Raw genomic sequence first — 19,149 nt, 5'->3', positions numbered from 1 at the left:
AATAGGTTGTAAAAGTCACAATTTCCTTACAAATGGGGGAAAATATAAAACTAAGCTGCTGCACATTCACTACACTTCTCCCTAGAATTTCGCAGATTGCGAGAAACACTTCGCCTATTAAAGCAGCAGCACAGAGTTTATATTACTATAGGTAGTATTAATAATGACGTTTCATGCCACGTGCCTTCTCGTCTGTTTCACAGAAGCAACAGAGGCCGCCCCATCTAGGCCGGAGGGTACCGTCCCGAGAGCTGCGTCATGCCAGCACCTGGGGCAGTTCCTGTCTGCACTGGGTGAAGCAGGATCCAAAGAGGTGGGGGCGCATGCCTGTCCCCCATGTAGCATTCCGTGGCGCCAGCTCTGAACACAGCTGCAGCTCAGAACTGTGTCCTCGGGCAAGATGCCAACAGACTCCTTAAAGGTAAGAGCCGACCAGTTCTTTAAAATACATCTAACCGCTCTTTTAGCACCCCCCCCCCCCCACATACACCTTCATACCTCCCTTTTCTTGTGAGTTAGGCTTGGTAAAAATTTCCTTTCAGCAGCACAGCTGCCTTGTTTCCGGATTTGTCATGTGTGACATTACCTTGGTTTAAGTGTGCTTAGGTGTAACATTGTGCGCCTAATGTGTGGCACTGTAGGAGAATCCTAATTGGGATTAAAAGCAATCAGCAAGAGTCTTCTGTGGCGCAACATAGAGCTCTATGCTTACCTGTAGAGGTAGTGCAGCTCACTGCCATTGGATGTCAAGTTACCTCTTTCTACACATAGCAGAGAGCACCAACCTCTGCCTAAAAAAACACTGCACACCATGACAGCTGTCAACCTTTCTCCTACCCCTTATCATGCAGACAGTGGCAGCCGCTAAAGCCTGACTGTCAGCAACGTTCTCATCCTACTTACTAATAACTTGTTAACACTGGGGGGAATATTTACAAGAAAATGCCACAGCGCAGTGATACGCGAAATTTGGCAATGCTGTGCTCCGACATTTTCAAAATGCTGGGATGAGCCGTATTAATACGGTGCACACCTGCATTTCCCCTAGCGCCAAAAAAGCTGCCTAGCACCAGCGTAGGCACCCTGCCGCCCTGTTGCAAGGGTGCCTGCACTCCAGGAGTGATTGTTTATGTGCAGGAAGGTACACCTTCCTGCACATAAACAATCAATAATGGCAATTTGCTCTTTCTATGTGTGCTGCATAAAATGCAGCACACATAAAAAGAGCAAAAAACGAGGAGAAATAAATATTTTCTCCTCGTATTGCCATCCTAAGACCAGGTATTACCTGGCCTTCGTTTTTGGTGCTGCCGAGCCCTGTAAATCTGTGGCAGCGTCAAAAAGCAATGGGTGTTGCAGTGGAATGCCCACAGCAACACCCGTTGCTCACCCCTTTGCCACAGCGGGCTGCTGAGGAAAGTGGCATATTTACAAGGTGGCGTTAAGCCACGTTAAGCGGCTTAGCACCTCCTTATAAATATGGGGGCTGGTGCAACCCCGCCAGAGCGTCAAAAGAAGTGATGTTCCGGTGGTGTTAGGGGTTGGTAAATATGCCCCTGGGTGACTTACAAAGAACAACTGCTGGTGAGCTCACAGGAGCTCTCAAATTGTGTTATATAGTTGCAGTGCAGGAATGCTGGAAACATTTACGGTTTGCATCCATATGACACGTGATGTGTGGCACTTGGCAAGTTAGCACCACATATGCATTTTATTCAAGAGTCCACAGCGAGATCTTTCTGGCACTATCAAGGCTCTCCATTCTCGGTAGTATGTTAATTAAAACATATACATGTATTTATATAACATATATATTGTTAGTAAACTGTGGTGGACGGCATGACTTGCAGGTGGCGGGGGCGGTCGCACGGGGGATGAGGGCGGGTGCAGAGGGTGTGTGGGGATAACAATGTAAAAGACAAAAAAATAAAATATTACTCACTTACCTTGCCGCCGGGTCCCGCGTCTCTGTTCCTTGCTCCTGTTTTCCTCGTGGGACAGGATGGAAGAAACAGCCAGGTTCCCCTGACCAATCACAATGCTGCATTGCAGCATTGTGATTGGTTTTGAGCGTCTTGGCTCAACACTCAACCAGGGAATCGGGGCCTGGGCTTGTTCTCCATGCAGGCTGTAATACAACCTGCATGGTGAACGGGGAAAGTGTGCATGACGGGTTTGGATGGCCCTAGTGGGCAGTCCAAACAGTCATTGTGCACTTAGGGTCTACCTGTACCCGCCCCTGGGGTTTGTTGTCAGTCTCAAGGGTGCCAATTTTATTAAACACAATTGAACTTTAACATTCAGCTGTGCACGGAGCACCCCTCCCGTATGCGCAGCTCATTGTTTTCTGCCAGGGAGGCAGTTTATTTGTTAAATTTACTGCCTTACCCAGAGGGATCATGGCGTATGTAGAGTTGTTGCAGGGCACTCGTTGTTGCAGAGCCTTCCACATTTAAATGGTTGTGGTGGGGGTTGCTAAAGAGGTGGTTCGCTGTTTATCTCCAGGCGGATCCTGCCATGCCAGTTGTTGCCCGAGGGCTGATTAGGCATGCCTGCTTCTGTTGGATAATCAGCATGTCTTGCATACAACTGCTTCTCTCTAGCGGCCCTGCCTGATTCTGTTTCTGATGGAGCTGCTGGTATGTTTTGTTTTTTAGGAGAAGCGATCACTTGACTGTCATACGCTTGGGGCACCTCTTGTAGATCACGTGATCTCAAGTGCACAGCACTTGACAGCTTCCCACACTTATGCCAGTCCACGTCTTTCGAGTTTTCATTCGTAGTCGAGTGGCTACACAGCGCAACTGTTGGCAACAGATTGTAAATAATTATTTAAAATATAGATAGATTGGCTTTTTCTTCCCCTAGTTAAGTGCTACTCTTTTAAACCTCATGCTATTGACTATGTAGTTCTCCATTCTGCCTTCCGATGAGTACTTCACTGGAATGCATGTGTTTACATCTCAAAAGTACATACATTCTTCACACCGTTTATGACATTCAGTTATTTTTAAGTGAATATGTTATATTCAGACAGCAGTCTTTTTTTAAAAACTTTTTTTACCCGTCTGTAAGACCTGGGGTCTCCAGGCCCTATGGGGCGGTAACGTGACACGAGCGGTCGGGCCACCAAAGGTCTGTGTGTAAAGCAACCATACAACACGCACCTCACATGGGACAAGGAACACACACAATAAGTGAGGCCACACGGTAGGAGTTAAGTAAATACTCAAGTTTATCCAAGCAGATCACGTTAGATGCAGTTCATGAGGTAGCAGTACATTTCATAAGCTGGTAATACCACAAATGACATTCATAACAAATCAGTACTGCCTGAGGTACAACTACCCTTCACCTAGAGGTACACGCGCACCTCACTTTCCTGTAGCGCCTTAGGGGGGGGTGATGATGGCGCTAGGTGCGCTAACTGGTGAGGACCTCAGAACGGGGCATCTAGCACAGAGAGCTACTCGTAATAGATGTCATTTAGCATTTCATTATGGAACATGAATAACAGTGCGCTACTCATAATCAATAGCATGTAGTACTTCAACATGGGCGTGAATAATAGCGCGCTACTCGTAATCAATAGCATGTAGCACTTCAATATGGCACATGAACAACAGAGCTCTACTCGTAATCACTAGCATGTAGCACTTCAATATGGCACATGAATAACAGAGCGCTACTCATAATCACCAACATATAGCACTTCAATATGGCACATGAATAACAGAGCGCTACTCATAATCACTAGCATGTAGCACTTCAATACGGCACATGAATAACAGTGCGCTACTCGTAAGGACTGACATTGAGCCCTTCCATCCGGCACAGGAATATCAGAGCGCTACTTGTAATTATGGACATTGAGCACTTCAATCCGGCACAGGAATAACAGAGCGCTACTTGTAATTATGGGCGCTGGGTACTTCCATTTATTTTATTATCGATGTATTACATCATAAAAAGAAACACAAACAGAATACATAATAATATTTCAGTAACCTAAAACCTCTTATTTCTGATAAACCAAACCCATGCCAAAAATTTAGCAACAGCAATAACAACATATTCACTAGGCTCAAATCGCAATATTTCAAGTGCTTCTGACCCTTGTCTTGTTCCCAGAGTACGACATAATGGTTTGAGCCATTTAGCTCGGGGTGCAGCATAGGCGGGACATACGAAAAAGATATGACCAACAGAGTCTGTGCAGTCAATACACCTTTTACAGGAGTCGCAGGAAACACCCTTCCATTTTTTGATAAAAGAGTTGGTCGGAAGGGTACCTACCCTAAATTGGTGGTAGAGTTTTCTGTCACAAGGTCTGGTGATGGTATCCCAGTAAGCTTCAAGGAGAGGGATTCTTTTTTGGACTAGGAACCTTCCTGTCAAAGACTCAGCAGAGGCTAAATTTAAATGTTTTTGCTGCACCATTGACCAATAAAGACCCTTAAAATCTTTCTTGGAGGGAAAAGGGTTATTGGCTGGGTCGGTCCATAGATTGCCCAACCCCATAGAATTCAGAAGTTGTTTGGTCTGTCTGAACCAGGGGATGTTACCAGCCCCCAGGATGGATCGCACATCAAGAAAGGCCTTGGCATAGAGGTCCAACTCGGGGACTGTCCATAATCGCCTCCAAAAAGCCAATGGCTTGAACCTAGCAATATCATCAAACGAGTGGCAGCCAAGGTCCAACAGGAGCGGTTTGACAGGGGTAGAGCAAGGAAGGCCCGTCAGCATTCTGAGAAATTTATATTGTGCCTTAACCAGAGGAGAAAGATCAGCGTAACCCCAAAGTTCAGCGCCATAAAGGATCGCCGAATTGATCCTAACATTAAAGATTTTGATGGGGGGTCCTATCGTTCTCGACTGGGATTGCTTGTGTTCTTTAACTAGGCAACCAGAGAGCTGAGCAAATTTTAGAGATTAAACATCAATTTGCGGCCTCCAATCCAACTTATTTTCAAAAACTACCCCTAGATAGGTCATAACATTAGTTCGTTCAAGCTGGACTTTGTCCATGGAAACGTGACCCTTCACACCTCTCCCTTTGTTAAAAACCATATATTTGGTTTTGGACACATTGACAGACAAGTCAAAATCAGAGCAAAAATTCGTGAAAACGTTCAGAGCCACCTGTAGTCCAGACAGGGTCTGGGAAAGGAGTAGGGTGTCATCGGCAAACATAAGGAGCGGAATTTTGGTGCCACCCAGCGTTGGAGCGTCCGTCGAAGTGTTGGAGTAATACTGGACAACTCTGTTAATAAACAGTAAAAACAGAGTGGGAGCAAGGACGCACCCCTGCCTGACACCCCTATTGACCCTAAATCGATCTGTAACCTGGCCCTGTTTCCCCCAGCGAACTTGTGCAAAATTATTATCATGGAGCCTAATAATGATATTCAAAAGATCGGCTGGGAACCCTAGCTCAGCCAATACACTCCAAAGTTTCGTCCTATTGACTAGGTCAAATGCTGACCGAAGGTCTACAAAAGCAGCATATAAGGTACCGCCACACAGATATACCGTTTTCCAGACAATCAGTTGGAATTTGAATGCCTGGTCGATGGTACTGATACACGGTCTGAAACCGGCTTGTAGGGGAGAGATGACATCCTCCAGCTCAATCCAGGCCTGGATTCGTGCCAGAATCATTCTAGCGATAATTTTCTGGACAGAGTCAATAAGACTAATTGGGCGGTAGTTCCCCGGGCAAGAGCGGTCACCTTTTTTGAAAATAGGGAGAATCTCGGCCCCCCCCCATGAATCTGGGATATCGGCCCCTCTGGCTACGGCGTTGGCAAAATGAGCGATGTAAGGCACCCAATTCCCAGGGTCAGATTTAAAGAGATCCGTGGGAACACAGTCCATACCCGGCGCCTTACCACTTGGAACCTTACTTAAAGCCTTTTCAACCTCAACACAGTCAAAAATTAAGGTCGGGGAAAGGGACAGGACCCTGATTATTGCTGGGGCAGGCCCCTCGACCTGTGAGGAATCCGAAAACTGGGATTCAAAATGTGTCACCCAGGCGTCCGGGGGTACGTGGTTGGTAGGGACCTGGCTATTCTGCGAATTGCCCCACTTAACAATGTGCCAGAACTGGGTTAGGTTCCGGTGTTTGCTGGCAGCCAGAAGGTCGTTCCAATGATCGTTGTCCCACTCTTGTTTGGCCTTGGCTTTAGCCTTTTTATAAATTTTTCTAGCCAATCTGATGTTGTCTGGATCTTTGTTGGCAATAGCGAGTTTTAAATTACTAAATGATTCACGGCAAGCTTTGTTATACCAAGTAGATGGTTTTAAAATAGCAGATTTCTTAGCCTTACAGGGTTTTGAAAAAAGAGATTTAAGGCCAGAGAAAAGATGGTCATGTACGCGTGTAGCATTGTCCATGACGTCCTCAGTGCTCTGGAGAGACTGTAATTCAAAAAAATCAATTGTAGAGTGGATCACTGGTCCTGGGAAACCAGGGTATTGCATGGACAGTACTTTGTACCGTATAAGAAACCCTCATTCACGTTTAGTTGGGATCGAGATTAGCGGTATATCTTGATTCTCCGCTGAATGTGGTCTTCAACGTGATCGCATAATCATTGGGTCAATCCAATGCTTCCTCCACCCGGAGGCTTTAACCACTGGTTATCACAGTAGTGATCGTGAATCAAAAAAGAGTGAGGTGATCGTGATAAAGAAAAAATGTGTATTAAAATTCTCGTAAAGCCAGTAGATATTTTTATTGGTACTGGGTTCGAGACCAAGATAAAAATGTATTCTCGTTGTGCACGTATCTGACTGATTATGGTCAAGTGCACTGGTTAAAAACTGTGTCCAAAAAAGGTCGACATGTTTCAGCCCTCGTCAGCCCAAACGGGTCTAGCGGGCTTTCTTCAGGACCTGGTGCAAAACAGAGGCCCGTACTATGGGCTCCCTTGTGGATGTGCGGGAAAGTTTTCCTTTTGAATGCACATTCAATCTTAAACCAATGGATTGAAAATGTTTGTGGGAGGAAGGAAAGAAAGAAAGAAAAGGGAAAACATAAAATCATTGCGAATTCATTCTGTATGCAATCATAAAATGGCAAAGCTTTGTTTGTAGGAGACCCCCTGTGGGGAACCCCTGGTATGGCAAAGTTCGTCCCTCCTTTACTTGTAAGAAGCAGATCTCGTACACAATCCATTTTGTCATATTCCCAAAGCAATGATAACCAAATCTCCGACCAACACCTCATTGTCACAAACGATGTGTATGCTCTGTACACCCCTATGCGCAAAGTGAGGCTGAGGGGTTCGAGAGAACAGCACCTACGAACGTTTTATGAGGGTGGCTGGGATCTTTGTCATCACTTGGGATCAAATCAATAATCAAACTTGAGTATGGCCTCATTCAATCGTAAACGGTCTATGGATTTGGTTCAGACAGATTATGCTAGGCGGTATATTCATATTAACTCTAAACGGAAGCAGCTCTCCAGTGGAAGCGAGAAAGTAGACTTATTGACCAGTGCAGTGCAATTATTCTGTTATTATCAAATGGCTACTAGTCGCGAAAAAGCATAGAAATACACAGGCCAAGGTGAAAAAATGCCGTGATTACCTTGTCTCCTTTGTTTCAGGCCACAACGGGTACTCTAGGGGAGTCGCTTCACGCTCTAGTGGTGTTTAAAGAAAGAGTAATGCTTGAAAAGAAAGTTATTTGGGCAATACGTTACGTTTTTGTTCTGTGTTCTCGATTTTTGCTCTCGGCGCTCTCGATCTCCTGCCATTACCTCTTTGGCGTCGGTCTGGGACCTGTGCTGACTCTGCCTCCTAGGACCCGGTGAAGACATTGAATCCGGGTCTGCTGGTTCTAAAATAGGCGGAGTGGTCATAGATATAGAGAAAAGACTTGGAGTAGAATTTCGACTGGGAGAAGAAATTCGTTCGTTTACTGATATATAAAGTCGAACTCTATTTTTAAATCGCCAATTTATGAACATATTGTGTAATTTGTAAGTTTTCTGACATACAGCTTATGTCAAGAATATTCAGTACCTGCTGAGCTTAAAGGAGCCGTAAAACTTCTATACAGCTGTCGTATGTTATCATGTGACATTCTTTTGACAGTAGTGAGTGGAGGGGAATTAATCAGTTAGATACGATCCTTTCTTTTCCAGGCAAATCGTGACTCGGTGGGTCATATGTGCAATTGACTCTTAATTTGGTCAGTCCCAATTCATAGGTATCACGTCTCTGTGCGACAAAGCATTGCGGTCTCTCTACTGTTGTCCCAGGACGAGGTTTGCAGCATTGGTCATTGTGCTGAACTGCAAAGGATCTTGTGAGAGGGGAATTCCATTTAGCCATCTCTATTCTATGACAAGCTGAAACGTCGGGCCGTCTAGGTCAGTGCCCATATTGATCATGTTCCTTTCTTGATTTGTTAAAAGAAAAGTCAGTTTAGAAAGGTTGCTGGGGTTCCCAATATGCTCTGTGTCGGTATCAATCATATGTTTTTGAAGCTGAGCCACGGGATATTGTCGTTCAGTCCTCGTCTGTGTGTCTGGAGACGGTACACCCATCTTTGTTCCTTTTCGAACAGTATCTTTTCTGCATTGGAATTTTTGTAGGCTAGAGTCTCTAAGATTACCCATTGTAGATCATCTACTGTGTGTCCTTGCTCTATGAAGTGGCAGCTCATCCTTGTGGTCATTTTCTTGCATCTCACATTGCTTCTGTGTTCTCCCAGTCTCATTTTGGCTTTTCGTGTGGTCATGCCAATGTATCTTAAACCGCAAGGGCAGGTAATCATATAGATTACATGCGTAGTATTGCAGTTTGTGTGTGTTCTGATTGTCCATTTCAGGTCAGGTAGAAGTTGCAATGTTTTAGTTGCTTTTGTTAGGTGACATACTGAGCAGGTGCCACAAGGGAAGTGTCCCGTTACCGGTGAGTTGTTCCATGGACCTCGCGGAATTTCATTGATGGTTCTCTCTGGAGGTCTTGTGTGGACGAGTAGATCTTTTAAGTTCCTGGTCCTTCTATTCGAGAACCTCGGTTTCGGCCATTTAAGAGATCCAGAGGTCAGGATCTTCCAGTTTTTGTTTATGATTTTCTTGATGTTATTGGAAGCAGTACTGTAGGTACTCACACAGGTGATCAGATCTGGTGTCGGTTCTTTTGGGATGGTTTCAAGTAGCGCTTCTCTCTGTTGATTTTTGGCCCTCTTACGGCATTTTTCAATGGTCTTTACTGGGTAGTCTCTTGCTTGGAGTTTTTTACTGAGGTCCTTGGCTTGACGTTTGTAGTCTCTCATCTCACTACAGTTACGTCTTAACCTGAGGAATTGCCCATAAGGAAGGTTGTCTCTTAATGGGCGTGGGTGGAAACTTTTGTAGGACAAGAGACTATTCTTGGCGGTTGACTTAAAGAACGTCTTTGTGTGTATTGTGTTATTCTCGATGAAGACAGTGACATCAAGAAAGTCCAGACTGTTTGGACTTGCTGTATATGTGAATTTTAACCACATATCTCTTGCGTTCAGCCAATGGTGAAATTCAGTTAGGGAATCTCTATCCCCTTCCCATATAAGGAGCACATCATCGATGTAGCGTTTCCAAAAAACTATTCTGTTTCGAAAAGGGTTCGAAATGTCAAAGATATGGTTTGTCTCAAAGTCACTGACATACAGCCCTGCCACACTAGGCGCAAAGGTGCTCCCCATAGATGTTCCGTGGCACTGTTTGTAAATTGTTTTGTTGTATTGGAAGTGGTTCTCTGTTAGTGCTAATCTGCAGCATTCAAGTACAAAGTGTCGTGGTGTTTTGTGTTCCCATGGTTGGTTAAATAGAAGTGCCTCTAGGGTCTCTAGAGTCTTCTGTTGGGGCAAGCTTGTATATAAGCTTTCAACGTCTAGACCAACCAGAAGCATCCTGTCTTCAGAAAATTGTAGATTCTGGAGAAGGTTCAAAAGGTTTTTTGTATCTTTCAAGTAGGTAGCGGTCTGCTGTACTAATGGTTTTAAATAGTGATCAGCGAATTGCGATAATGGTTCTAGGATAGACCCTATTCCCGAAACGATAGGGCGACCTGGAGGTGGTCGTTTTTCTTTATGGATTTTGGGAAGGGAATAGAAGTACGGCATTCGGGGGGATCTGGTCAGTAGGAAATCTGCTTCTGATTTTGAAATCCAGTTATTGGTCTCTGCTTCATCGACCATTAATGCGATCGTGTTCTGTAGGCGTGGGGTAGGATCTATAGTGATCACTTGGTAGAATGTGGTGTCGTTTAGAAGGTCTATGCACTGTTGGTTGTAACCTTCTTTACTTAGTAGCACGATACCCCCACCTTTATCTGCTGGTTTGATCACCAGTTCGCTGTTCAGACGTAATGAGTCTAATGCTTTTTGTTCAGCTTTTGAAAAATTGATGAAAGGTTTATTGGCGGCATTTTTGAGATCTTCAACTTCCTTCATTACTGCCTGTTCAAAGGCGAGGATCTCCACTGGAACCTGATGGTTCAGTGGGCAAAAATTCGATTTGCGACGAAGTGTTGTATCTGCATCTTTGGGTGTTTCTTCCTGGTTACTGAAAAAGGCTTTCAGTTTAATTGTTCTGCAGAAATCTGCCATTTCACATTGCAATTTGAATAAATCAAGTGGGGGTGTAGGGACATAGCTGAGGCCTTTGTTGAGGACGTCTTCCTGTTCTTTCGTGAGTGTGATGTCGGTCAAGTTGAAGACAAGGTTGTCGCACTGGTCCCTGGTTTTGCATTCGTCATGCTTCTCGTGTGTACCTGACGTTCTTGGTCGAACCAGGTCACTCCTTTCCGTCTCGTTCTGTTGTTCGGTTGGCCTCTCCCTAAAAAAGGCGGCCTATGTGTATAGCTCTGTCCCATCTCTTGTGGTGTTGGGTTCCCCATAGGAGCAGGGGGGATTGGGTAGAAGACATTTGCCCAGCTTTGAAGGTTCGGATTGAATGTATTAAAGGGGATGGGATGTGGCTGAGGGCCAAAGTAGGGGTTGAACCAGTTGTTTGATCTCCTCCTGTTCTGGCGTCTGTATTGGCCTCTGTTTCTTCTTGGTGTGTATGATTCATCGCCGCTCCAATCTGATCCATTTGAGGAGCTCATACTCGAGTTGCTTAGGTTGTCCGTTGTGCTGTCCGGGATCTTATAGTCATCCGCACTATATGGATGCATCCGTTCCATGGAGAATTTTTTAAGGTCTTTCCCTAGTTTCTGAATTTTATTGTTTGTGATGTAATCTTTAGTTTCGTTGATCTCCTTGTTAATCTCTTCCAATCGTTTCTTGTAAACTGTCAGTTGTACCATGTTTTTCAATTTGGTCTCGATAACTTGGATTTTGATGGTAAGTTCTTCTGTAAGCCTCGTGGCTGTCTTGATAATCAACACTAGATAGTCTCTTGTGCACTTCCAGGAGATGGAAGACCAGTCTTTACGAAAGACCAAGTCATTCAGAAAGATGCGTGGGGCATTGTTTACCCAAAGTCCTCTTGGTGCCGCGTTAGCGCGTAGATATTCTGTCATTATTACGCCATGAATAGCTGTTCGTACTTGCTCTTTTTTGATCTCTGAGAGTTCTTCCCAGTCGGTGGTTTGGGCCAAGGTTTGCGTGAGGTCTTTATCCTGCAAGAGTGACGGGAGGGACAGAATTGCGTTGATTTCTTCTGTAGAATAACTTAAGCCTAGATTGTCGGCCATGCTTAATGTTCACCAGAAGAAAAAGGTATGATTCGTGTTTATTGATGGAGAAAAACTCCCACAGCTGCACGCTGCTAAATTATTCAAAAATCAATTTGGAGGGAGAAAGAAGGGCTTAGATCCACTCAGCTTCCTTATCTCAATATCAAAAAAATCAATTGTAGAGTGGATCACTGGTCCTGGGAAACCAGGGTATTGCATGGACAGTACATTGTACCGTATAAGAAACCCTCATTCACGTTTAGTTGGGATCGAGATTAGCGGTATATCTTGATTCTCCGCTGAATGTGGTCTTCAACGTGATCGCATAATCATTGGGTCAATCCAATGCTTCCTCCACCCGGAGGCTTTAACCACTGGTTATCACAGTAGTGATCGTGAATCAAAAAAGAGTGAGGTGATCGTGATAAAGAAAAAATGTGTATTAAAATTCTCGTAAAGCCAGTAGATATTTTTATTGGTACTGGGTTCGAGACCAAGATAAAAATGTATTCTCGTTGTGCACGTATCTGACTGATTATGGTCAAGTGCACTGGTTAAAAACTGTGTCCAAAAAAGGTCGACATGTTTCAGCCCTCGTCAGCCCAAACGGGTCTAGCGGGCTTTCTTCAGGACCTGGTGCAAAACAGAGGCCCGTACTATGGGCTCCCTTGTGGATGTGCGGGAAAGTTTTCCTTTTGAATGCACATTCAATCTTAAACCAATGGTTTGAAAATGTTTGTGGGAGGAAGGAAAGAAAGAAAGAAAAGGGAAAACATAAAATCATTGCGAATTCATTCTGTATGCAATCATAAAATGGCAAAGCTTTGTTTGTAGGAGACCCCTGTGGGGAACCCCTGGTATGGCAAAGTTCGTCCCTCCTTTACTTGTAAGAAGCAGATCTCGTACACAATCCATTTTGTCATATTCCCAAAGCAATGATAACCAAATCTCCGACCAACACCTCATTGTCACAAACGATGTGTATGCTCTGTACACCCCTATGCGCAAAGTGAGGCTGAGGGGTTCGAGAGAACAGCACCTACGAACGTTTTATGAGGGTGGCTGGGATCTTTGTCATCACTTGGGATCAAATCAATAATCAAACTTGAGTATGGCCTCATTCAATCGTAAACGGTCTATGGATTTGGTTCAGACAGATTATGCTAGGCGGTATATTCATATTAACTCTAAACGGAAGCAGCTCTCCAGTGGAAGCGAGAAAGTAGACTTATTGACCAGTGCAGTGCAATTATTCTGTTATTATCAAATGGCTACTAGTCGCGAAAAAGCATAGAAATACACAGGCCCAGGACCAGTGATCCACTCTACAATTGATTTTTTTGATATTGAGATAAGGAAGCTGAGTGGATCTAAGCCCTTCTTTCTCCCTCCAAATTGATTTTTGAATAATTTAGCAGCGTGCAGCTGTGGGAGTTTTTCTCCATCAATAAACACGAATCATACCTTTTTCTTCTGGTGAACATTAAGCATGGCCGACAATCTAGGCTTAAGTTATTCTACAGAAGAAATCAACGCAATTCTGTCCCTCCCGTCACTCTTGCAGGATAAAGACCTCACGCAAACCTTGGCCCAAACCACCGACTGGGAAGAACTCTCAGAGATCAAAAAAGAGCAAGTACGAACAGCTATTCATGGCGTAATAATGACAGAATATCTACGCGCTAACGCGGCACCAAGAGGACTTTGGGTAAACAATGCCCCACGCATCTTTCTGAATGACTTGGTCTTTCGTAAAGACTGGTCTTCCATCTCCTGGAAGTGCACAAGAGACTATCTAGTGTTGATTATCAAGACAGCCACGAGGCTTACAGAAGAACTTACCATCAAAATCCAAGTTATCGAGACCAAATTGAAAAACATGGTACAACTGACAGTTTACAAGAAACGATTGGAAGAGATTAACAAGGAGATCAACGAAACTAAAGATTACATCACAAACAATAAAATTCAGAAACTAGGGAAAGACCTTAAAAAATTCTCCATGGAACGGATGCATCCATATAGTGCGGATGACTATAAGATCCCGGACAGCACAACGGACAACCTAAGCAACTCGAGTATGAGCTCCTCAAATGGATCAGATTGGAGCGGCGATGAATCATACACACCAAGAAGAAACAGAGGCCAATACAGACGCCAGAACAGGAGGAGATCAAACAACTGGTTCAACCCCTACTTTGGCCCTCAGCCACATCCCATCCCCTTTAATACATTCAATCCGAACCTTCAAAGCTGGGCAAATGTCTTCTACCCAATCCCCCCTGCTCCTATGGGGAACCCAACACCACAAGAGATGGGACAGAGCTATACACATAGGCCGCCTTTTTTAGGGAGAGGCCAACCGAACAACAGAACGAGACGGAAAGGAGTGACCTGGTTCGACCAAGAACGTCAGGTACACACGAGAAGCATGACGAATGCAAAACCAGGGACCAGTGCGACAACCTTGTCTTCAACTTGACCGACATCACACTCACGAAAGAACAGGAAGACGTCCTCAACAAAGGCCTCAGCTATGTCCCTACACCCCCACTTGATTTATTCAAATTGCAATGTGAAATGGCAGATTTCTGCAGAACAATTAAACTGAAAGCCTTTTTCAGTAACCAGGAAGAAACACCCAAAGATGCAGATACAACACTTCGTCGCAAATCGAATTTTTGCCCACTGAACCATCAGGTTCCAGTGGAGATCCTCGCCTTTGAACAGGCAGTAATGAAGGAAGTTGAAGATCTCAAAAATGCCGCCAATAAACCTTTCATCAATTTTTCAAAAGCTGAACAAAAAGCATTAGACTCATTACGTCTGAACAGCGAACTGGTGATCAAACCAGCAGATAAAGGTGGGGGTATCGTGCTACTAAGTAAAGAAGGTTACAACCAACAGTGCATAGACCTTCTAAACGACACCAAATTCTACCAAGTGATCACTATAGATCCTACCCCACGCCTACAGAACACGATCGCATTAATGGTCGATGAAGCAGAGACCAATAACTGGATTTCAAAATCAGAAGCAGATTTCCTACTGACCAGATCCCCCCGAATGCCGTACTTCTATTCCCTTCCCAAAATCCATAAAGAAAAACGACCACCTCCAGGTCGCCCTATCGTTTCGGGAATAGGGTCTATCCTAGAACCATTATCGCAATTCGCTGATCACTATTTAAAACCATTAGTACAGCAGACCGCTACCTACTTGAAAGATACAAAAAACCTTTTGAACCTTCTCCAGAATCTACAATTTTCTGAAGACAGGATGCTTCTGGTTGGTCTAGACGTTGAAAGCTTATATACAAGCTTGCCCCAACAGAAGACTCTAGAGACCCTAGAGGCACTTCTATTTAACCAACCATGGGAACACAAAACACCACGACACTTTGTACTTGAATGCTGCAGATTAGCACTAACAGAGAACCACTTCCAATACAACAAAACAATTTACAAACAGTGCCACGGAACATCTATGGGGAGCACCTTTGCGCCTAGTGTGGCAGGGCTGTATGTCAGTGACTTTGAGACAAACCATATCTTTGACATTTCGAACCCTTTTCGAAACAGAATAGTTTTTTGGAAACGCTACATCGATGATGTGCTCCTTATATGGGAAGGGGATAGAGATTCCCTAACTGAATTTCACCATTGGCTGAACGCAAGAGATATGTGGTTAAAATTCACATATACAGCAAGTCCAAACAGTCTGGACTTTCTTGATGTCACTGTCTTCATCGAGAATAACACAATACACACAAAGACGTTCTTTAAGTCAACCGCCAAGAATAGTCTCTTGTCCTACAAAAGTTTCCACCCACGCCCATTAAGAGACAACCTTCCTTATGGGCAATTCCTCAGGTTAAGACGTAACTGTAGTGAGATGAGAGACTACAAACGTCAAGCCAAGGACCTCAGTAAAAAACTCCAAGCAAGAGACTACCCAGTAAAGACCATTGAAAAATGCCGTAAGAGGGCCAAAAATCAACAGAGAGAAGCGCTACTTGAAACCATCCCAAAAGAACCGACACCAGATCTGATCACCTGTGTGAGTACCTACAGTACTGCTTCCAATAACATCAAGAAAATCATAAACAAAAACTGGAAGATCCTGACCTCTGGATCTCTTAAATGGCCGAAACCGAGGTTCTCGAATAGAAGGACCAGGAACTTAAAAGATCTACTCGTCCACACAAGACCTCCAGAGAGAACCATCAATGAAATTCCGCGAGGTCCATGGAACAACTCACCGGTAACGGGACACTTCCCTTGTGGCACCTGCTCAGTATGTCACCTAACAAAAGCAACTAAAACATTGCAACTTCTACCTGACCTGAAATGGACAATCAGAACACACACAAACTGCAATACTACGCATGTAATCTATATGATTACCTGCCCTTGCGGTTTAAGATACATTGGCATGACCACACGAAAAGCCAAAATGAGACTGGGAGAACACAGAAGCAATGTGAGATGCAAGAAAATGACCACAAGGATGAGCTGCCACTTCATAGAGCAAGGACACACAGTAGATGATCTACAATGGGTAATCTTAGAGACTCTAGCCTACAAAAATTCCAATGCAGAAAAGATACTGTTCGAAAAGGAACAAAGATGGGTGTACCGTCTCCAGACACACAGACGAGGACTGAACGACAATATCCCGTGGCTCAGCTTCAAAAACATATGATTGATACCGACACAGAGCATATTGGGAACCCCAGCAACCTTTCTAAACTGACTTTTCTTTTAACAAATCAAGAAAGGAACATGATCAATATGGGCACTGACCTAGACGGCCCGACGTTTCAGCTTGTCATAGAATAGAGATGGCTAAATGGAATTCCCCTCTCACAAGATCCTTTGCAGTTCAGCACAATGACCAATGCTGCAAACCTCGTCCTGGGACAACAGTAGAGAGACCGCAATGCTTTGTCGCACAGAGACGTGATACCTATGAATTGGGACTGACCAAATTAAGAGTCAATTGCACATATGACCCACCGAGTCACGATTTGCCTGGAAAAGAAAGGATCGTATCTAACTGATTAATTCCCCTCCACTCACTACTGTCAAAAGAATGTCACATGATAACATACGACAGCTGTATAGAAGTTTTACGGCTCCTTTAAGCTCAGCAGGTACTGAATATTCTTGACATAAGCTGTATGTCAGAAAACTTACAAATTACACAATATGTTCATAAATTGGCGATTTAAAAATAGAGTTCGACTTTATATATCAGTAAACGAACGAATTTCTTCTCCCAGTCGAAATTCTACTCCAAGTCTTTTCTCTATATCTATGACCACTCCGCCTATTTTAGAACCAGCAGACCCGGATTCAATGTCTTCACCGGGTCCTAGGAGGCAGAGTCAGCACAGGTCCCAGACCGACGCCAAAGAGGTAATGGCAGGAGATCGAGAGCGCCGAGAGCAAAAATCGAGAACACAGAACAAAAACGTAACGTATTGCCCAAATAACTTTCTTTTCAAGCATTACTCTTTCTTTAAACACCACTAGAGCGTGAAGCGACTCCCCTAGAGTACACGTTGTGGCCTGAAACAAAGGAGACAAGGTAATCACGGCATTTTTTCACCTTGGCCTGTGTATTTCTATGCTTTTTCGCGACTAGTAGCCATTTGATAATAACAGAATAATTGCACTGCACTGGTCAATAAGTCTACTTTCTCGCTTCCACTGGAGAGCTGCTTCCGTTTAGAGTTAATATGAATATACCGCCTAGCATAATCTGTCTGAACCAAATCCATAGACCGTTTACGATTGAATGAGGCCATACTCAAGTTTGATTATTGATTTGATCCCAAGTGATGACAAAGATCCCAGCCACCCTCATAAAACGTTCGTAGGTGCTGTTCTCTCGAACCCCTCAGCCTCACTTTGCGCATAGGGGTGTACAGAGCATACACATCGTTTGTGACAATGAGGTGTTGGTCGGAGATTTGGTTATCATTGCTTTGGGAATATGACAAAATGGATTGTGTACGAGATCTGCTTCTTACAAGTAAAGGAGGGACGAACTTTGCCATACCAGGGGTTCCCCACAGGGGGTCTCCTACAAACAAAGCTTTGCCATTTTATGATTGCATACAGAATGAATTCGCAATGATTTTATGTTTTCCCTTTTCTTTCTTTCTTTCCTTCCTCCCACAAACATTTTCAATCCATTGGTTTAAGATTGAATGTGCATTCAAAAGGAAAACTTTCCCGCACATCCACAAGGGAGCCCATAGTACGGGCCTCTGTTTTGCACCAGGTCCTGAAGAAAGCCCGCTAGACCCGTTTGGGCTGACGAGGGCTGAAACATGTCGACCTTTTTTGGACACAGTTTTTAACCAGTGCACTTGACCATAATCAGTCAGATACGTGCACAACGAGAATACATTTTTATCTTGGTCTCGAACCCAGTACCAATAAAAATATCTACTGGCTTTACGAGAATTTTAATACACATTTTTTCTTTATCACGATCACCTCACTCTTTTTTGATTCACGATCACTACTGTGATAACCAGTGGTTAAAGCCTCCGGGTGGAGGAAGCATTGGATTGACCCAATGATTATGCGATCACGTTGAAGACCACATTCAGCGGAGAATCAAGATATACCGCTAATCTCGATCCCAACTAAACGTGAATGAGGGTTTCTTATACGGTACAATGTACTGTCCATGCAATACCCTGGTTTCCCAGGACCAGTGATCCACTCTACAATTGATTTTTTTGATATTGAGATAAGGAAGCTGAGTGGATCTAAGCCCTTCTTTCTCCCTCCAAATTGATTTTTGGAGACTGTAATTCAACCAGAGCACAGGATACCTTGGAGCTGATCTCGGATAATAATGCAACATCCATTGCAACCTTGTCCCAGCGTACACGCCGTTGGTCATTGGTTAAAACGGCTTCCGCAGTCACTGTTTCAGAGGGTTTGATTCTATGTGCTGGACAAAGTGAGAGACTTAAGACCAGCGGGTTATGGTCGCTCTCGGGGCGGTCGAATACCGCCATATCACATAATGTGGTCCAGAACTCCACTTTAACAAGGGCATAGTCAATTCTGCTGTTACAACGTCGGCCATCTGAAAAAGTCATCTTTCCACCCTTATCAGAGGCGGTCCCAGGGACATCTTAAGGATTTGGGGGGCCCTGGGCCAAACATATTTTGGGGGCCCCTGATCAGGACACCTTTGAATTTATGATCTAATTTGAGCCCCTGTTTCCCACGCACTTTCCGCTTCCTCAGCTGCGCTAGCGATCCAGTTTGCATCATAGGCATTAGCCTATAAATTCCCGATGTAAATGGACAAGTGCAGCTTACAGGTGTAGGATTCAGGGTTTCCTGCCCTGCTACTACGTTTTTAATACTTTTTTTAATAGGAGGGAGATCGAGAGGGGGGATATTTAGGATCGCGTCCACCTCCCAAGTTAGTG

At 44.2% G+C, this 19,149-nt stretch overlaps 1 long non-coding RNA gene across 1 annotated transcript in view; it reads left to right on the top strand.

The window, feature by feature from the left end:
- The first annotated feature begins 282 nt into the window (after positions 1 to 282).
- The window catches only part of LOC146798333 (uncharacterized), a 227,190-nt gene continuing 208,323 nt past the window's right edge, over positions 283 to 19,149 (top strand). Inside the window, exon 1 of the long non-coding RNA XR_014969145.1 lies at positions 283 to 421. This is a non-coding gene — a long non-coding RNA (uncharacterized LOC146798333). The remainder of the gene's footprint in view (positions 422 to 19,149) is intronic.

The sequence above is a fragment of the Triturus cristatus genome, chromosome 9 (genome assembly GCF_964204655.1).
Source record: "Triturus cristatus chromosome 9, aTriCri1.1, whole genome shotgun sequence".
NCBI classification, from domain to species: domain Eukaryota; kingdom Metazoa; phylum Chordata; class Amphibia; order Caudata; family Salamandridae; genus Triturus; species Triturus cristatus.
This window is presented reverse-complemented; position numbering and strand designations above follow the sequence as displayed.